General features: G+C 44.1%; 1 protein-coding gene across 4 annotated transcripts in view; it reads right to left on the bottom strand.

Annotated features, from left to right (window-relative positions):
• Positions 1-5,267, bottom strand: part of RNF216 (ring finger protein 216) — a 153,050-nt gene extending 147,783 nt beyond the window's left edge. For 3 of the 4 annotated variants that reach the window (XR_006733186.1, XM_045541258.1, XM_045541259.1), the window contains exon 1: positions 5,067-5,187. The gene's annotated coding sequence lies outside the window, so the exon portion shown is untranslated. Of the gene's footprint in view, positions 1-5,066 lie in introns of all 4 variants that reach the window. The other variant, XM_045541257.1, reaches the window with a different exon arrangement.
• Between the last annotated feature and the right edge of the window lie 9,883 nt (positions 5,268-15,150).

The following is a 15,150-nucleotide window of genomic DNA, read 5'->3' on the forward strand; positions in this document are numbered from 1 at the left end:
AGGAGGCAGTGAGCTATGATCATGCCACTGCACTCCAGCCTAGATGGCAGAGAAAGCCTCTGCCTCTAAAAAATAAATCAAATTAAATTAAACATAACAAATTTGAGTTACACATATATAAAGTGTTTAGCATAGTGCCTGCACATAGCAAATGTGACATTACAGCTATTATTATTATGTGGAAATGGAAATAGCTATTCTTACCTTGTAAGGCTGTGCTGAAGATTAAATAAAATACTGGAAGCCACTTTGTATATGGTAAATGCAGTCAAAATAGCTCTGGTATCACCGTATCAGTAGAAACAGTGTTCATTAAGAGTTGATAATACAGCCAGATGGAGGCAGAGGGAAGAACCTTTATTTTCCCCTTCCAAGTTACACTTCACTAGCATGATAATGATTCACAGTAAAATTTTTACTTCCTGCTGTAACAAACTTCATTTTTCCTCTGAAAGTAGCAAGAAGCTATATATGAGCCTTACTATTTGCTTCTTGATCAGAAAGCTGAAAAAAACGGTTAAAAGTAGAGTCTAGAAATAGAAAATGCCACCCAAGAAAATTTCAGTTGTCCCCTCATCCCTTTATTATAAAAATTATCACAAGTACATTTATGACAATACTCTATAGTCAAATATATGGGTTAATGCTGCGGTCCCCAAGCCCCAGGCCACAAAGCTCCACTGCCTCCCCACCACCCAGGTCTGTGGAAAAATTGTCTTCCATGAAACTTAGGAATGGGGCGGGCACAGCAGGAGGTGAGTGGCAGGCAGGCTGGGCTTCATCTGTGTTTACAGCAGTTCCCCATCCCTCATCACTGCCTGAGTTCCACCTGCTCCCTACTCCCCACCCTCATCTGTGGAAAAACTGTCTTCCCATGAAACCGGTCCCTGGTGCCAAAAAGGCTGGGGATCACTGGGTTAATACTTATAAATTAGAACCAAATATCAGCATATATTTCATCATCTCATTACTGAGAATCTTATATTTAGTATTCCTATATTGTAAAATTTTAAGAAAATTAGATGGCAGTTCTATGTTCTCTTTCATCTCCAACTGTTCTAATGATCTTTTTATCCCCTTCTGTTCCTTGTATGAATCAACAGACAATGAGAAAGAGCTGGTATTTCAATTATCTTTTCTCCAAATGCTCTTGATATGTCTTGTTAAGAGCTGTATTTGCAGTGCTTAGCACAGCTGCTGAATGAGTGGTTCTAAAAACATCTTCCTATGTCAAAGACTGGAGCTCTTGTTCCATCACAGTCATATAACCAGAGTCAAGTAACAGCCTAAACAACAAAAAGTTTACTAGGATTTCCTTCAGTTACCAAGTACTGCCATTACAAAAAATTTGGAAAACAAAGTCAGGAAAAAAAGGACCCACCCATGGTTTTCTTACCCAGTTTTCTGGTTTGCAAATTTGTACCTTCACTTCCTTGTGACCAGAATGCTTGAGTCTGTCTCTGACCAATCATTTTCTTCTCATTCTTCTATTCATGTTGCTTCCCCATTTTTCCTTCCATATGCTCCTAAAATAATACTGTAGGATCCTGGAGATTTGTAGTGTCCTTCCTCTCCATAATAATTTCCATAAATATGTATGCCTGTCACTTTTGCAACACTAATTTGGGTGTAATAAAAGACTTTCAAATTTAATGAGTTAATCCCTTTGACTTCCCAAGTGGGCAAAGCAGAGCTGGGCTGGAAGAACCTGACACACCTGTAACACCTCTTCCTAGCATGTTTTCTAAGTGTCTACAAATGATTATTGCTTTTCATTCAACTACTAGTTGCTCATCTTAACCATTCTTTAGATAGCCATCCTTTATAAGCCTGTGCTAATATTTAAGCAATATTAAATCAATATAACAAAAATACAGTTACAAAACCTGTGGATATGGAGGGAAAACTGTACTATCATTTTATATAACAATTTGTTATATAACAAATTTTTATACTTTTTATATGAGAAGAATTTGTTATACATCATGAGGAATACCAAAAAAATCCCGCATGGATCTTGCTTCAAAGAACTCAGAGTTCCATCAGTAAGATAAAATACGCACAAAATTAAGTCCACTATAAAATCACTAGTGGGATAAAGAGACTACTCCAGTCAGGGGAAAGCAGACAGTCAGGGAAGGCTGAGAAGGGACAGCCACATTCAAGCTAAACTGAGCACTGTGCCAGATCTGGACTTAGCATTTAAGACAGCAGCTTTCACCCACGGCTCCCAAAGCCACAGGATAAGAAGTCTAAATACCCTGCGGAAGAGACCACATAGAAAGCTCTGACACTACATGGAAAGGGAACGGGCCGGCTGAGCCCAGCCTTCCAGCAGTCTCTAACAAGGCACATGAAAGAAGACACCATCTTGGAAGTGGATCCTCCAGTACTGGCCACCTCTGCTAAAAGCATATGGACCAGAGGTAAAGAGCCCAGGCAAGTCCTTCCCAATCTCAACTCAAAACTGTCAACAAATAAAACTGCTGTATGAAGTCAGTAAGTTCTGGGATAGTTTGGTATGCATCAATGGATAACTGAAACAGATCAAATCTTATTTTCTAGCCAATGGGCAGCAACACAATGAGCTGTTATTTAGAAAAATTAACCTTGCTGCAATGTGTAGGACAGTCTACAGGAGACATCTGGTGCCAGGAAACAAGAGCCAGTGAAGTCTGAATTAGAGATAACAGTACGTAGCGGGAGGAAAAAAAAAAAAAGATACTGACTGCAGTTAGGTCCAATGGGAGTTTTGTATGTAATTGGCCATCAGAGCAAGAGGAAGGAAGGAGTCAAAGTTGACCTGGATGTTGAGATCAGGTGGCTAGAGGATGGTGATGCTATTAAGGAAGAACAAGACAGATGATGAGTTCAGAATAAGAAAGCACAATGTGTGTTAATTTAAATATGTAGACAAAATGAAACTGAAGTAAAATAACATCCATAATTACAGATATAATTATGCAAACAATTAGTGTAGGGTTTAACACACTGGCTGCCACACTAGAAAAAAATTTTTTTCCTTGAGGCCATGGGTGTTTCATTATGAAAACAGAATAAAAACTTCGAAAACAAAACAATTCTTTCTAATTTAATGAAAACTTTGTTATTTTTAATCGTTTTCTGTCCTTGAGTTATAGGCAACTTGAAAAATAGTTCTTTAGGCTCCCAAAGTGAAGAGACGTGTGAGTTACACATGCTTCACGAGGCCCAAGGCTCAAAACTAGAGCCTAGTATTTAACTAGAGTTAAATACAACTCACATGACAGTTAATGTGTTAATTTTGGTCCCCTCCGCTAAAACTTTAGTTCCCAGAGGGCAAGTCTTACTTGCTCCCAAAGCCTCAGTACACAGCACACTGCCTGGCACAAAGTAGATGCTCCAGAAGTACTTTCTGAATAAACAGCAATCACAGGTATAGCAGGATAATTAGGGCATGAACCCCGGAACTAAACTGAGTTCAAATTCTAGCTCTGACCTTACAAACTTTGTGACTAGATAGGTTATTTTTCAGCGCCTCAGTTTCTCACCTTTTAAAATAAAGGTAATAACAGAAGCTAATATCATTGAGAGGATTAAAAGAGCTAAGATATGTAAAATATAGAACACTGTTTGGCACATTAGGATTGTATATTTTGTTCTATTATTATTATTATTAACTATGCAGATATGATGATGACATTGTCAGGTGTGAAAATTAGTTATGCCCCCTGTAACGATCTAGAATATAGTAAAGCCTAGAATTTAGTAAACACATTAAATAGGAGCTCATATTATAGTTAGCAAACAGGCTCTCGCCCGTCCTACTTCATAAACTTTCAGTCTCTGTGACTCATATCTCAACTTTATTAGATTTCTCCAAAGGGGCTTCAAGGGTTCTCTTTTATTAGCCACTGCTAGCCTTCAGGATAAAAATCTAAACCCTCTAATGAGGTTTACAAGGGCGTGTACATTATCTGGCCCCAGGCTCTCCAGCCATTTCTTCAAATTCACCACCACTCCCTACACTCAAGCACAATAAACTATAGACACAAAACCCAAAGCAAAGCCAGGCCATTTCCTAGCTGCTTTCTACAAGCAAGTTTACCAAATTGAGATGTGTCACAAAAACCTTCCCCGTCTTCTCCCTTCCTCCCGGCAGTGTTCTCTTTGCGTGATTACAATACTCAGGGCAACTGCTACCAAGGCACTTATTTATCACAGTGTAAGAGTGATTAACAGGGCCCCAGGTGATTTATATCGCAAACCCTGAACGTAGAACAGTAACTGGCACACCACAGGCTCTCTGAGGTTGGTTACAAGTTGCCCCAAGTTTCGGATCACCGTTCAACCCGGTATGAGGGCCACCTTGCAAGGGCGCGCATCGGCCTTGCTCCCCGCCCAGCGCCCAGGCATATGCGTGGCGCTGTGGGAACATGAGCTGGACTAGCACGATCCGCGCTGCAAAAGGGTTTTGACACACTTGCTGTGTCCTCACGAGTGGTGGGTGATAGTCGCCAACTTTCGCGGAACGACACCCGTCCAAAACTGAATGGGGAAGGTTAGAAACGACTGGCTGTCACGCGCTCGGAGCCGGGGCTGGAGTTCAGAATCACACAGTCCATCTCCCCCCGCTTCTCCAGGTCGCGGTCGGGGGCACGGACAACGCCGCCTCCCCCGGCGGCTTGGGGCCCAAGTGAGGGAAATGAAGGGGCCACCGAAAAAAGCACGATCTTTCGCGGCTGTCGCACCCCCCCCCCCCCCCCCCCCCGAGCAGCAGGCCGAGGAACGGTTCACGAAACTTCCCGAAGTGAAGGGAGCGGTGGGAAGGGGTCGGCCGGGCGCCCAGCGCCTTTGTCGCTCCGGCCTCGCCGCTGGCCCCCGCTTCACGGGGCTCAGCGGCACCCAACGAGGCCCCCGGGTCCTCCTGGGCCTCGGCCCGCGTCCCCCGGCTCGGCGGCCCTCACAAGTCCTCGCCCCCGCCCCCGCCCCCACCCCGATGCTTAATGGAGGCGCTCTCAGGAGAAGCCACCTTGCCTCCCAGGGCCTGCCGCGGAGGCTGGGTGTGCCCCGCGGCCGACACTTACTCTCCACTCAATTCGCGGGCTCGCGAGACAGGCTCTGCAGCCTCCGCAGCCGCGGCGTTTGGTCGCCAGCAGCGGCAGCCCACAGCTCCTTCGCCGCCGCCGAGAACGCCGCTGCGCTCCTTCCGGCCGTGCCGCGGCGTCACCTCGCGCCTGCGCACAGCGCCCCCTCCCGACTAATGACAGGAAGAACCATAGAGGCACGCCGGGCGCTGGGGAGGAGGGGCCTGGGGCGCGAGACCATAGAGAGGGCCGCCTAGCCTCTCCTGCATCCGGGCTCACCTCCCACGGAGTCTTGACTCCCCCATTAGGTGGGAGGACGAAAGGAACTAAGCCCTGCCTCGACCCACAAGGCGTCCCTGTCTCCCTCCGCGTGAAAAGTGTGTGGGGACAGGTGGCCATGGAAATCTGCTGGATAGTCACTTGTTTGTCCCCATTGCCTTTGGCAAGTCATTCATTCATTCCACAAATGTGTTCTGAGAGCTTCCTGTGTGCAGGCGCTGTTCGGGGAATTGGGTATACAACAGTAAGGTGGGTCCCCGTTCTCGCGAAGCTTCTGTTTTAATTGGCAAGTCAGTAACTAAAATCCACGCTCAAGCAGGATGTGTTCAGGTAAAAACGCAACCAGGAAAAAATAAAGCAGGAAAAGGGATAGAGAGTGTGGTCAGGGGAGGCGGTTCCTGAGGAGCAGCCGTTTGGGCAGGAAGCTGAATGAGGCGAGGAAGTGTGCCATGGGGACCGCCGAGGAAGGACACCGCAGGCCGAGGTGTGGAAGGGCGAACGCCCTGCGCTGGGAATGTGCCTGGTGCGTTCCAGAACCAGCAAGAATGCCCGCGTGGCTGCCGCGCGGTGAGAGAGGGAGAGTGGTGGGGACAGGGGTTGTCCAGGTGGCAGGGGCCAAATCGTAAAAGGTCTTACTTGGATTTTATTCTAGGTGTGATGGGAAGCTACTGGAGTGTTGGGAGCAGGTGCGGGAGATGATCTGCTTATGGTTTCCAGAGGTCACTCTGGGGTTTGTTTGGAAAGTTCTATAGTAGAAGCTGTATACGGAGGTCCCAGTAGAGGCAGGAAAGCCAGTTAGGAGGCTCTTGCTGGAGTCGAAAAGATAAACGATGGTGACTTGGAACACTATGGCCAGGAAGGAGGTTGGTGGGGAAAGGGCCAGATTAGGGATTTTTTTTTTTTTAAAGGTCAAAACAGAGGCTTTGCAGATGGATTGGATGTTAAGAGAGAGAGAAAGGGGTTGAGTATGCCTACATGGTTTTTGGCTTGTGCAGCTGGGTGAATGGTGGTTCCATTCACAAAGATGGGGAACCCAGGAGAGGGACAGATTTTGTGCTGGGTAGGGAGAAGTGAACATGTTTTGGACATGTTAAATTGCCAAGTAGACCTTCAAGTAGAGAGAACAAGTGGGCAATTAGATCTATGAGTCTGTAGCGTAAGGAGGACAGGCAGACTCAGAGGCTAGGGATTTAAATGGGGAGTCACTAACACATAGATACTATATGAAGCCTTGTGCCTGGCTATACGTACACCCAGGGAACAAGTACAGTTAGAGACAGAACAGCTGAGCCAAGGGTTGAGGAGGAGGATGATAAGAAGGAGAAAAACCCAAAAAGTGTGGTATTCCGGAAGCCAAGGAAAGCGCTCCCAATGAGAAGGGAGGGAACAGTGCTACCAAATGTTGCTCAGTGAAACAAAAAGGACATTTGCTGAAAATGAGGCCAGGGAGGGGATCTTGGAGGTTTGTGGAGGAAAGAGTGGGGAGCGAAATGGCTAGCAGAATGTTGTTAGCTTACTGGCTCTGGAGCTTTGTGATGATAAACCTAAAGTGAGGCCAGGCAGCAAGGACGTGGGTCTTTCTCCAGCTACCAGCTCAGGTGCCCAGGAAGGGAACTGGAGAGATGGGAGGGGTCCCAGAGAACGTTGTCTGAAATTGCAGACGTTGGTCATGATGAAGCCTAGGGTGTGCCTGTGAGTGGGTTACTGAGCTAGAGGGGAGGTCAAGTTCATGGAAGGGGAGGGACCAGGAAACGAAGAGGCCTGGGTGTGGGTGGGTCATTTAAGAAGGTGTCAAATCGTCAGGAAAGATGTCAGAAATGGGGGTGGGGGAGACCATAAGATAGGTTTTTAAATCTTCAGTGAATACAGAGAATGACAAGGAGGCCAGCAGATAGCTACACAAGAAAGAAGGGGTACAGTCTGGTGGCACACACTTCCTAGGAGTCAGTTCATTGTCACGTTGTTGTTTTTCTTTTGCTTTGTTTTAAGGAAAATGGAAGGAACAATAGTCTGGATGCAGCAATGAGTGCCCCTCGTCCAGACCAGTGGAATGAGGCTCACAGGGGTTTACACGGGCGAGAACATGACCACTACCGAGAGGGCTATGGGGGAGCAGTGTCCCGAGGGAATAGCCATGTTGCAGGGAGGCAGAAGATGAAGGGCTGCTTAGAGGAGAGGGTAAGTATGCAGGGATCTTCCTGATGACAGACCCGAGTTCCAGAGGATGCCATGCATGGGAGATTTTAGAAGATGGACAGGAGCGAGAGGTTAATAAATAATAATAATAATAGAGCTTAATAAATAATCTTATCTGGGGATGAGATCCTGGAATAACCTGGAAGGTAAAATAAAGGCAGTGAGCTTGATGGGCTTATCCTCCTTCCGGGTCCTCTTGGGGAGGTGGATAATCGCATTCAGTTATAGCCAACTCCTTAGGATGGTTCTCATAAACCTGTGATGGTGAGGCTGGCAGTATTGGAAGTGGGGCATTGGGGCATGGTGGTCTTAGCAGGAATGCAAGGATCTGTCTGTACCCCTGAGCCCTGCTGTGGTTGGTGTCAAATTCAAGGCAGGTATGATCAAGTAACCTCTCTGAGTCTGGAATTTTTTATTTGTAAAATAGGGATTTTTTTATATGGTCTGTTGCACAGTGGCCTTGCAAGGGGGAAATGGGATCATGCATGCATTGAGAAGCTCTCATAGTAGTTATTAATATTTGTCGAGATGTTGGTGGTGTCTTAAGCATTCTATGAGTCATAAAGACTCTTACCTTATCTCTGCATGTCTGCCAGTGAGGGCAAGAGGGAGCCACTCTCTCCTTCCGGGTTTTCTGGAATCCTTCTGGTGATCTTTGAAGCCTCAGGCCTTTGTTGCAAAGGCAGAATGATTCAAGCTAAGGCTACCAGGGTGATAGGATAATGTTTTGAGATGTTACTTACCCATCTTTGTTTTTCTTCAGGTATTTCTCCTTTTCTCTTCCCTGGAATTTCTCCTTTTTTCTTCCCCTCTTTGGAAAGGTTTGTGGTGGGACTGCTTGCCTTTGTGTTTCCAAAAGCTTAACCCTGCTGGGGAGATGATACCAACTTTCCCTGAAGGAGACTTCAACACAGAAGGTGCACATTTGAGGGGAAAATGCCATATGATTTTTACTAATCACAGAGATTAGCAAAAGGAATCCCCTGTGCTGGGAAAAGGAAGACAGAGAGGGAAAATATTGAGAGTGGTGACAATGGTGGGTCCAAAAGCAGTGTCTGGGAGTGGCTGAAAAAGATCAGAGAGCGATGGATATGTGGTGCTGTGTCCAGGCAGGCAGAGCCTGGTGGTGTCACGAGAGTGGCCTCAAAGCCACTGGATGTGAAGAACCCAAGGACTGGGCCGGGGATGTGCTCAGCTGACGGCTGGCTGAGAGTGTATTGGATCAAGAGCTGCCTGTGTGGCAGGTGACTTGAGTACCAGATGCTCCCCTCTCACTGGTTTGGAGCAACCCAAGCCCTGTGTCATTTAGATATAACCTGGGGAAGGAAGCAGCGTGCAGAGGACCCTACATGGCCTGAGATGTAGGTTCTGGCTCCTCTGTGTATTGGGAACTCAAAATAGAAAGGAAATTGAGTCCCAGAGAATTACAAAAGTTGTATGTTTTGCGCAGAGGAGTGAAGGGAGCCCGGGAAAGCCAACAGGAGAGGACTGAGGTACGGAGTCATGAGATGCAAAGGGTCAGAAAGCGTTGTAGGGATCAGATGGTTCTGAGTTGACAAGTGATGTGTCCAAGTCACATAGCAAGTCACACTGACCCTGCTCCATTGTGTGTAGATGCCACAGCTGAGGCCATACCCTCCCTGTCATAGAGCCAAAAAACGCCAGAGCCAAAAAGGGACCAGCCTTTCCCAAACCTCAGACACTGGAGCAGGACCACACTATTCTTACCATATGCTTATTGCTTCCTAGTTATATTTTTCCTTAGACTGATTTATTTTTCACTAAAATACCTTTATGTCCCAAGGAAATGGACATCACTTCTATCACTCTCTATCACTGCAGTCAATAGAAAACAAGTCTCACTTTCCCATAAAAATAGATTCAATGAGGCCAGGCATGGTGGCCCATGCCTGTAATCCTAGCACTCTGGAAGGCTGAGGCGGGAGGATCCCTTGAGCTCAGGAATTCAAGACCGGCCTGAGCAAGAGCGAGACCCTGTCTCTACAAAAAATAGAAAAATTAGCCAAGCATGGTTGTGCGGGCTTGTAGTCCCAGCTACTTGGGAGGCTGAGGCGGGAGTGGGTGGGGGGATTTCTTGAGCCCAGAAGTTTGAAGTTGCTGTGAGCTATGATGACACCACTGTACTCTAGCCAGGAGACAGAGCAAGAAAGTTACCAAAAAAAAAAAAAAAAAAAAAAGATTCAGTGACATAAAACAATGTTATTGAATGTTTTAAATGTTTAAGTAAACAAACCAATGAACTACAAGTAAAAATTAAGGCTAAGCAAGGCATGAAACATATAACTAAAAATAAGCTTCTTTAAGAGAAGAATGGGAAAAAAAAAAGAGAAGAATGGAATAGTTTGTGATCAGTCAGAAGCAGAGTTATTTGCTCCATGTTGTTTAGTTTAAAGGAAAGGTGAAGTACTATGTCAATAGAGTGAGTCTTTTTTTTTTTTTTAAATGTTAACCAGCATCAAGAATCAGAAAAGGCAAAAGATATCTAACTGCAGACTGAACTATGGTCAACAAGTGACGTTTTACTGTTTTCCTGGGAAGGTCCGTCTATGAAAAGCTTTATCATTGTACTGGCTCTAACCCCATGAAGTTATGGTCTGCCATAACTGTGTCTGAAACATGCACAAGCGCCTCCGAGCTCACCAGAGAGCTGTGGCTATAATTCATATACCTCTGTGAGTCATCACAGAACTACGTTATTTCATTTTCTGGTTACAGTTAGTTTAATGCGCACCTGACCTGTAAAATCATTTTCGATGGTAGAGGACTGCCATTATTCACAATTTGTGCATCATCATTTTGTTCCCAAGAGCTGTAAGTATTGCCATCAGCTTTATCTAGATGAAAGTATGCTGGTCTTATCATGGAGGAAATTATTTCTGAACTCGGTCTGCTTTCAGAAGCAGTAATTTCCTGCCATTCTGGTCCATTACTTGTAAAAAAAAAATCAGTGTTATCGAGGTATAATTTATAGACAGTGCAATGCACCCAGTTTAAGTGTGCCTTTCTGTCAGTTTTGACAAATTTATACGCCCACGTAACTACCCTCACAATCAAGATAGAGATCATTTCCATTCCCCCAAAATATTCCCTTGTGTTCCTTCCCAGTCCATCTGTCCCCTCCACCCCAAGCACTAGGCAACCACTCACCTACTTTCTGTCACTTTAGATAAGACTTGCTTTTCCTGTAGTTTCATACATACAGGATCATATGACATATGCTTGTGTCTGGTTTCTTTTAGTCAGCATGTTTTTGAGATTCCTCTATGTTACATGTATCAATAGTTTATTCGTTTTTATTGCTGAGTAGTATTCTATGGCAAGGATATAGCACCATTTGTTTATCCATTGGATGGACGTTGGGTTACTCCTAGTTTGGCGCAATTATGAATAAAGCTGCTATGAACATTCATGTGCAAGTTGTTGGGTGGATGTGTGTTTTCATTTCTCTAGGTGTGGAATTGCTGGGTCCTATAGTGAGGACCAGACTATTTTCCAAAGTGGTTGTATTATTTTGTTTTCCCACTGGCAATGAATAAGAGTTCCATTTGCTTCCCATTCTCATCGGCACTTGGTATTGCCAGTCTTTAATTTTAGGTATTGTAATGGATGCATAGTGGTGTATCATTGTGGTTTTAATTTGCATTTCCCTGATGACTAATTGTGTTTAGCATCTTTTCTTGTGCTTATTGGCCTTTTGTATATCTTCTTTTGTGAAGGTTCTGTTCAAATTTTGTGCCCATTTTAAAAATTGAGTTTTTTTGTTTTCTTATAATTTTTCTTTCTTTCTTTCTTTCTTTCTTTCTTTCTTTCTTTCTTTCTTTCTTTCTTTCTTTCTTTCCTTCCTTCCTTCCTTCCTTCCTTCCTTCCTTCCTTCCTTCCTTCCTTCCTTCCTTCCTTCTTTCTTTCTTTCTTTCTTTCTTTCTTTCTTTTCTTTTTTTTTTTTTTTTTTGACAAGGTTTCACTCTGTCTCCCAGGCTAGAGTGCAGTGGCGTCATCATAGTTCACTGCAACCTGAAACTCCTGGGCTCAAGCGATCCTCCTCCCTCAGCCTCCAGAGTAGCTGGGACTACAGGCATGAGCCACTGAGCCTGGCCATCTTCTCACAATTGAGTTGTAAGAGTTCTTTGTGTATTTTGGATGTAAGTCCTTAGTATTGCATATATTTTCTCTCAGTCTCTGGCTTACCATTTTATTTTCTTAATGGTGTCTTTTGAAGATCAGAAGCTTTATATTTTGATATTTAAAAAAAATTTCCCTTTAATTCTGGCTGGGTACAGTGGCTCACGCCTGTAATCCTAGCATTTTGGAAGGCTGAGGCAGGAAGATTACTTGAGGTCAGGAATCGAGATCAGCCTGAGCAATATTGTGAGACCCTGTCTTTACAAAAAAATAGAAAAATTAGCCAGGCATGTTGGCACATGCCCATAGTCCCAGCTACTTGGGAGGTTGAGGCAGGAGGATCACTTGAGCCCAGGAGTTTGAGGTTGCAGTGAGCTATGATGATGCCACTGCACTCTAGCCAGGGTGACAGAGCGAGACCCTGTCTCAAAAAAAAAAAAAAATTCCATTTAATTTAAAACATTTTCTTATTTCCTTTGTGATTTCTTGGTTGATCCATGGATTATTTAGAATTGTGCTCTTAATTTTTCTATTATTTGGGGAGTTTTATAGATACTGTTCTCTTACCTACTTCTAATATAATTCCTTTATGTTTAGAGAACATACTTTGTATGATGTCACATTGAAAAAAATTGTTGAGACTTGTTGTATGGGCAAATATATGGTCTATTTTGTTGAATTTTCCATGTACATTTGGAAAGAATGTTTTACAGTGGCTTGTTCTATACCCATCAACTAGATCAGTGTTCAAATCATCTATATCCTTAATGATTTTCTGTCCCTTTGTTGTGGCAATTTATGAGAGTGGAGTCTTAAAATCTCCAACTATATCTGTAGGTTTGTAGATAGCACATGGTTGAGTCTTGTGTTTTTACCAAATCTCAAATCTGTTATTTAATTAAAATGTTTAGATCCTTTTAATTTAATATAATTATGGATATGGTTGGGTCTAAACCTACTGCCTTGCTATTTGTTTCCTATTCGACCCTCCTAATTCTTTGTTCCCCTTCCCCTCTTTTTTTTTTTTTTTGAGACAGAGTGTCACTTTGTTGCCCTGGCTAGAGTGAGTGCTGTGGCGTCAGCCTAGCTCACAGCAACCTCAAACTCCTGGGCTTAAGCAATCCTACTGCCTCAGCCTCCCGAGTAGCTGGGACTACAGGCATGCGCCACCATGCCCGGCTAATTTTTTCTATATATATTTTAGTTGGCCAGATAATTTCTTTCTATTTTTTAGTAGAGACGGGGTCTCACTCTTGCTCAGGCTGGTCTCGAACTCCTGACCTCGAGCGATCCACCCGCCTCGGCCTCCCAGAGTGCTAGGATTACAGGCATGAGCCACCGCGACTGGCCCCCCTTCCCCTCTTTTCCTGCCTTCTTTTGAATTAATTAATGTTGAGATTTCCATTTTATCTCTACTATTGTCTTATTAGCTATTACTCTTTGTATTAATATTTTAATGATTTCACTAAAGTTTATTGCATCCTTACCTTATCACAACCCATCTTCAAATAATGTTATACCACATTGTGTATAATCTGAAATCCTTACAGGAATATACTTTCATTTCCCCATCTTTTGTGCTTTTACTTCCACATATAATATAAATGCCGCAATTCTAGCCTTTGCAGAATTATGGCCTGCAATTTCTAGCTGCCTTGACCTTCTTGAACACTGATCTCTGTCTCCTCCACTCAATAAGCTGATGGGCTCTGGTTAGGTTTTTCCCTCTTTGTCCCTCTGGTCCGGATATTGCTTCCAGGCAGGAAGGTGGGGAGATTATAGGGCCCATCTCATTTCTTATCCTTCTCTCAGGCATCCAGTCTTGCTCTGTATGCTGTGCTATGTCTGAAACTGTTGTTTCATATGTTTGTTCGGTTTCTAGTTATTTACTGTGGGAGGATAATTCTGGTTCTTGTTACTCCACTGACACAGAAAGTAGAAGTCCTAGGACTACTTATCATAACATTTTTCTGAGCAATAATGTTATTGAAATCATGGATTTTATGTGGTATTTGGATCATTTGTTGTTCACATTAAAACAGACAACTATTAAAATGCAAACATGTATCAATTAAAATAATCTTGCTTAGCACCAGGGGTATATGTACCTGCTTTGGAAAACCTTGTGCCTATCAAATTTCGAAGTGTTATAAATAGGTGGGAAACAGAGAGCAAGTGACATAGGCTGTCAATGCCAGACTCTGGCCTAGAACCCAGGAGGTCTTCCAGTTTTCAATTACTGCTCTAGCTGCCCACTGCTTTTTTCCCCCCCCCTGCTTTCTCTACCTCTCTCTGGATCCAAATTTTAAAAGGAAGCTTCTAGGCCCCAAGTGCGGCCCTTTGACCGAATCCAAACTTCACAGAACAAATTCCTTCATTAGATACTCAAAGATCCAGAAGGCCACATGTAGTCCCAAGGCCACGGGTTCCTCACCCCTGTTCTAGGGGAAGAATCAGGTTCTACAGATGTGTGTTGAGTGCCTACTCTCTATCTATTCATCATTCAGTTATCAGATCAAATGTTATGTTTCTCATGGAAACCTTCTCTGACAATTTGGGCTAGATCAGTTTCCCCTTTGAAACATTCCTTCGTAGCCCATCTACAATTTGTAATTATACATGTGTTAGTGTGATTATTCAATTAATGCTTCTCTCCCACTGGTGGTACAACATATGAGGACAAGGACTGACTCTGTTTTTTTTTTTTTTGCTTTTGCTCTTTTCTCACCACTCTTCCCTCAGTGCCTAGCACAGTGCCTGGAATGTAGAAGGCAATAAAAGACATATTGAAAGAATATAGTGAGATTGCTGAAGCTGTAAACCACTCAGAAACTCAAAGAGATTGCCTTATTAAGATCTGATTATGACTTCCTGGCTGAGCTCCAAAAAGCAAACAAGCTGAAGAGTAGGTCCCCAGACAGGTCGTAGTGCCCCAGTGTGCAGGGTCTGCTGCTGTGGCCTCCTTGGGAGGAAGAGATGATGCCAGCTGCCCTGTAGGCTCCACCTTGGAAGAATGCCAGGGCACGCTCAAGCCAGCTGAATCAGCCAACATCACCAAGGGCTTGAGCAAGATTTGGAGTTTGAACACTGCCCTGAGATCCAGCAATCCCAGATGACCCCATCAGAAACCCAAACTTGTAACTATCATGGGACTCAAGGTCAGGAAGAAAAAAAAATAATACTAAGAACCAGAAAAGCAATCTTTGTACACAGTACCAGCAGCCAGCAGGTGGAGGAGCTGTCCCATCAAGGAAGGGCTTCCAGGGTTGGTGTCCTCACTGTGCGCCTGGGGATTTTACTGCTCGTCAGCAGCTGGTATTATGGAAGATGCCTGGATACAGAACCTTGAAGGACAGAAGCCTTCACGCTGGTCCTCAAAATGCTGTGACAAAAAGGTGCCTGTGTGTGTGAGAGGCTTGGTCACCAGGACAGCAAACTGCTTTTAAAATTTTTTTTTTTAAGACTTGGT

Source organism: Lemur catta, chromosome 2 (genome assembly GCF_020740605.2).
Source record: "Lemur catta isolate mLemCat1 chromosome 2, mLemCat1.pri, whole genome shotgun sequence".
In the NCBI taxonomy this organism is placed as follows: Eukaryota; Metazoa; Chordata; class Mammalia; order Primates; family Lemuridae; genus Lemur; species Lemur catta.